The sequence below is a fragment of the Jaculus jaculus genome, chromosome 6 (assembly GCF_020740685.1).
Source record: "Jaculus jaculus isolate mJacJac1 chromosome 6, mJacJac1.mat.Y.cur, whole genome shotgun sequence".
NCBI classification, from domain to species: domain Eukaryota; kingdom Metazoa; phylum Chordata; class Mammalia; order Rodentia; family Dipodidae; genus Jaculus; species Jaculus jaculus.
In genome coordinates this window covers 87,432,511-87,438,510 of record NC_059107.1, presented here as the reverse complement: position 1 = coordinate 87,438,510, position 6,000 = coordinate 87,432,511, and the positions used below count along the sequence as shown (strand labels likewise).

The 6,000-nt window shown below is 41.4% G+C and overlaps 1 pseudogene; it reads left to right on the top strand.

Annotated features, from left to right (window-relative positions):
- The first annotated feature begins 228 nt into the window (after positions 1–228).
- The window catches only part of LOC101615492, a 51,547-nt pseudogene continuing 45,775 nt past the window's right edge, over positions 229–6,000 (top strand).

The window sequence follows — 6,000 nt, the reverse complement described above, 5'->3', positions numbered from 1 at the left end:
TTTGACAACTGAATGCATCCATCAGCAAAGCTGAGTAAGGATGGAAGTCTTTCCATTACTTGGTGAAGGGGCTTAGCAAGTGCCTCTGAATGCAGATTTCTAAGAATGTAAATCTCAGGAATCTAATTCTGCTTCCAACTCCAACCTGATTCTGGACTCATCACAGAGAGCTGGGATGTTTTAACTGAGCAGATGCGATGTGGAGTCCGTCCCTGAGGATGGGAGAGCATGGCGACCCCTGCTGGCAGATCCCGGAAGAGTCTCTTACAGAGGTGTCTCCTGAGCTCCATTGACAGGAGGGTGAGTAGGAACTTGCAAGGAAAAGAAAATGCAAGAAAAACCTCTGTGTAGACAAGATTCTCCAAAGCTGTGTTTCACAAAAACCGGAACACCCACTCCAGACATATGCATATTTATTTATCTGTCAGTAAATTAAACATTATTTGCTATTTTATATTATAAATCACAATGAGGAGAAATTAATATGTATGAGATAATAATAAGGCTGTCAAAGTTCATCAATCTCCTCCCTACCTGCATTTTTTTTTTATGGATTCCATGTGTGACCTCTTATTTATTTTCCTCTTACATGAATACATTACAAGTAGAATTAGACAACTACCTAATCTGAAATCTCAATCCTAATTAATGATAAAAGTTTAATCTTTATTGGTGCACCACAACCTGAAAGTATTGTATTATTTTGTAATTTAATTTCTAAGCATACCACTTCAATTTATAATTTAATGTCATAATTGTAATGCTCTAATAAGAACTAGCAAAATTAATATGGATTATAACTTGAAGGGATTTTCATCTTGTTCTGTTTCTGAATAAAGAATGATTATTATATTATATTTGGGGGTTACCAGATTTTTGCACTATGTAACTACTAGTGGGGGTTCTTCTGTACTAATAAAATTATTATTAAAATATAATCTTGTCATTTCAAAAAAACAAGTAGAATTAGACAATTAGATACTTGCTTGTTGTAGAAGAGAGATGCCAGATATCCTGATAGGCACAGTTTTTTTCTTGTCAACACAGGAAAGGGCATTCTTATCTAAAAGTCTAATCTTCCTGTGTCCATGAAAAATTATCATGTAAGCCAACACATATAAAAAAAACCCTGACTCCATGCTATTATAAACAGGCTAAAATCAAAATCATACACATGAACATCTTGACATGTTATATAATTTCCACTCATCTTCATTTTCCCTTTTTTTCTTTATTAGTTATGCACATACTCATTGTGTAAATGGAAATGTTGGTACCATAGTTAGCCTCCTTCCTGTCCTCCCCACTTTGAAGAGATCCTTCTCATTGGGGATTGTGGGTCGTGAATTGTGGGGGAAGCCATAGTTATGGGGAAGAGGTAATGTCTCTGTACATAATGTCCCAACTTGTGATGCTAACAATCTTTCTGCCCCCTCTTTTGTGACTTTTCCAGAGCCAAGCTGGGTTTGTTTTAGGCCTACTAGATCTCACAAGATGAGGTCTTGGGAGCCCCTGTGTCTCTGGATATCTGGTTTGGTAGGAGTTGAGTGTTCTCTGTGTTTATCTCCTTCTCCCTTGTGCTAATACCAGGTTCCCTAAGAAAGCAGCACTCTTGCTCATTTCCCCGATTACTCTATGGTTTCAGCTGGAGCCCTTGTGAGGTGCAATGGCTGATTCTCTCCTCAGGTTCTATGTCCATCTGAAAAAGCAAAGCAGATTCTCCAATGGAGAGTGAAGTGATAAATGGAATAACCATTATTAGTTTAGAGAGATTTTAATAGGTGTAGGTCCTCTTGTAGCCCAAGATTGGTGGGAACTTGATATTGGAGAGCATACTCATATTTTGGATATGTTTCCCAGTTCCAGCTATGGGTTCCATTCCACTGAGAGGATCGATTGGCCAATTCGAAAGCAGTTGGTTTCCTACCATGGCTGTGTGCCACTATTTCACTTCGGTGAGCATCATGTCAAGTTGTTTGCTGCTGAGTAGCTTAGACTGTGAGTTTCTTGGACAGATGTTGGTCATTTTCCCCCAGTTACTCATGTAGCACCTTCTGGCACTAGACAAGCTAACTGTCTGGGGACTGACTCTCTTCCAGATTCCATCCAGGTCTCTCCTTTTTCTGTACCAACAGCATATACTGTCTGTGGCAGTAGGGTCTTACCATTAACCTGTGGTGGGTAATCAAGTGCTCTGAAAAAAATCTGTCTACTTTGGGGAAGCCTTGTAGGTGTCTCTGATCAATAGCTCATTGTGGATGTTAACCACATGGTGAGACTGGGAGTTACAGGCCAGCACCAAGGAAAAGAAGGACAAAAAAGATAGGTAATATAAAGGAGATAGAGAAAAGAGGGAGAGGAAGAGATAGGGGGGAGACAGGGAGAGAAACAGGAGCAGATTAAGGTTATAGTCTTCATCATACCCTTTCCAGTTCCCTTTGATTCAGGTGTTCCCTCTAAGGACCTGATAAAGGTTCAACCTTTATTCTGTCTTTCAGGATATAGGATTTTATGGTACCAGTTACATTTGGGTCCAGTTTTGTGTCCCCTACCTCACACCCTTACCTTACCCTCCTGCCCAACCCTCCCTATTGTCTGGCTCTCAAGATGCCTATTAGGTATGTCAGCATCTCAGGCAGATTCAGGTTAGGAGCCACAGATGAGTGAGAATATGTGATGATTGTTTTTCTGTGATTGGATGAGTTCACTGAGAATGATCTGTTTTAAGTTTAACCATTTTTCTTCAAATTTCATTGTGTCATGTTTCCTTACTGCTGTGTAGACTTCCATCATATAGATATACCACATCTTGATTGTCCATTCATCTGCTTTTCTTATTTTTATTTGCTTGGAATATCATTTTCCACCCTTTCACCCTGAGGAGGTGTCTGTCTTTAGTGGTGAGGTGGGTTTCTTGAAGTCAGCAGACTGATCCACCCTGTTAGGTTATGTCTCTTGATGGATGAATTAAGGCCATTAATGTTTATGGTAATAACTGTGAGGTTTGACTTAACCCCTGCCATATTGTGGTGCTTTATGTGGTTTGGTGTTTTCTTGGACTGTAGTTTTTTTATGCCTTCTCTGTGTTTGGTTATTGTGATGAGCTTCTTGTAGGCACTTGAGGTTGGTTATTTGACTCTTCCATGGGGAGCATCCCCTGAAGTACTCTCTGAAGTTTGGCTTTGTGTTCATATAGTTGTAAAGCTGACTTTTATTGTGGAAAGTTTTTCTTTTACCATCTATTATGAGCGATACTTTTCTGGGTAGAATAGTTTGGGTTGGAAGCCATAAGTTCGTAGACTTTGCAGTGTTCTATTCTAGGCCCTTCTGGATTTCTGGGTTTCCATTTAGAAGTCTGAAGTGATTCTGATGGGGTTACCTTTATATGTAATGTGTTGTTTCTAACTAGCTGCTTTTAGAACTTTCTCTTTGTTATTAATGTTTAGAGTCTTTATAATATGTCTTGGAGAATTTTTCTCTGTTCCAGCCTGTTTGGAGTTCTGTTAGCTTCTAGTATCTTGGTGGTTTGTTGGTTGGTGATTCAGGATATGGGATTGCATCATCAGATAGCCTGAGGGGACAGGGGGGAATGGGACAAAGCAGACTGATATTGCAGCAGGGCAGCAGAGATGGGGGAGAATGGGATTGTGTGGTGGTTCTGCAATGCTTAGGGGTGAGGGGATGGAACTATGGGGTCCACTGGGACCATGTAACATGGGGTGGATGGGACTGCCAGGTCCTGGAACATGGTGGGGTGGGGATATGGGACTGCTAAAGGTCAGGTGACATGCAGGAGGGTATGGGTGGTGGTCCTAGTGGCGGGAAGGGAGGGAGGAACACTAGCCTGCTGACCTGGGTCTGAGTAGCCTGCAGGAAGTGCAAGAGGACCTGGTCTGTGCAGAGTGGGGTAGCAGGTGGCATGGCAGTCAAGAGCACAGAGGTCCCTGGTGGGAGGAAAACCAAGGTAAGATGGAATGCTAGCTTGATGACCTGGGTCCGAGAAGCCTGTAGGAACTGCAGGAGGACCTGGACTGTGCATGGTGATGGGAGGGGGCTAAGGGGAGCGGCAGGTGTAATGGTGATTGTGGGTGGAGGCTCCTAGTGGCAGGAAAACTGAGGGAAGGTATAATTCTAGCCTGCTGACCTGGGTCTTCTTAGACTGCAGGTCTTGCGGGAGGACCTGGTTCATGCATGGTGGTCATGACTGGGATGGCCTACTGCAGGAGGAAACAGCAGCTGGGACAGTGGCTGGATGGCTGCTTGAGGGGATTGGGGGGCTGGTGGGCTACCTGAGAGCATGGGAATCTGCAGATTTCTTTGCTCCTCTGTGCCCTCCCACTAAAGATCTACTACGATCTACAAACCCCTAAATACCCCAAATAACCCCAAAGATCTTGCCTTTCCTTCCCCATGAGGTGAGGTGTGGTTAGGAGATGCTATCTTGACTGGAAATCCTCCCCTGCCTGCCTGTTTTATAGACTCCACTTTGCCATGACTTTGGCAGTGTTTATAATCTCTGGAGCTCAGTTGTGGGCATCCTCACACATCAATTCATAGCTCAAGGAGTTTTTAATTGGTTTTATAAAGCAGAATGAAGAACATAATTAAAATCTGTAAACTTATGTACTCTACAATGAATTGTATATAGTGTCTTCCTTTCGCCACAGGTGGCCTAAAGTCAATACCCATGTCTTTCCTCAAAATAAGTAGATACCTCAGCTTGTTTTGCTGTCACATGGCCACATTTCACTGTAATATCTTGCTCATCTTGTTATATATTTTAATTAAAAAATTATATATGTGCATGTATGTGTGAATGTACATGCTGTGTGTGTGTGTGCACGTATGTGTGCATGCACATACAAGAGCTACAACATACATGTGGAGGTCTGAGTACAATTTTGGGTGTTTATTCTCTCTTTCCACTTTGCATGAAATGTGTTTCCCTTGTCTTTGCCTTTGCATATGTCCCAGTCTGGCTGGCCTCTGAGCTTCTGGATTCTTCTGGCTGCACTTGCCATTGCCTTAGATACATCAGGATTACAAACACATAAAACCTCTATGTGTCCAGCTATATGTGGGTTCTTGGAAATTGAACTCAGGCTGGCAGGTTTGCAAGCAGGCACTTTTAAGTACTGAGCCATCTCCCCAGCTGCTATATTATAGTTTTTAGAATGAACTCATATATGTATTACTTAGTCATTCTTTGAACCACTGATCTTAAAACATTTTTGTTTGTTTTTGGTTTTTTGAGGTAGGGTCTCTCTTTAGCCCAAGTGGCCTTGGAATTGACTATGTAGTCTCAGATTGGCTTTGAATTCACGGTGATCCTCCTACCACTGCCTCCTGACTGTGGGGATTAAGGGCATGTGGCACCATGACCAGCTCTGATCTTAAAACTTTTAGTCTATATATTGATACCAGTTTTAAAAACTGGATTATGTAAACATACATTTAGTTGGAAATTATATACTATATGTGATACTACTGATTATATAAACTATTAATGTTTCACTGCAAACTTTTAGGAAGGGGACTAAAAAGTATTTGAGTAGACATGCTAAAAGCATACTACTTGTATTAGTCAGGGTTCTCCAGGGAGAGAGAACAAATTGGATGTCTACATCTAGTCGAGAAAGGATATTATATATAACATGTAACATGATACAATATAAAACATGTGCATATATCAGGGACCAATGAGGCAAAAGGAGAGAGAGAGAGACAGAGAGAGAGGTTTTATAGACATGTGTCATGTGACTATAGACACTGCCAAGACCAGAATCTAAAGATTTTGGCTAAAGTGTAAGGAAGACTTGGTGTTGTAGCTCATGTGCAAAGGTACTTTGCTAGAAGAACCTCCTCTTCCTTATAGGAGGTCAGTCTTTTTCTTAGGCCTTCAGTTGATTGGATGGGGCCCACTAACATTTTAGAGGGTAATTTGTTTTGCTTACATTCTAACTTTAACATTATCTCGAAATTATTTTCATAGCATCATCT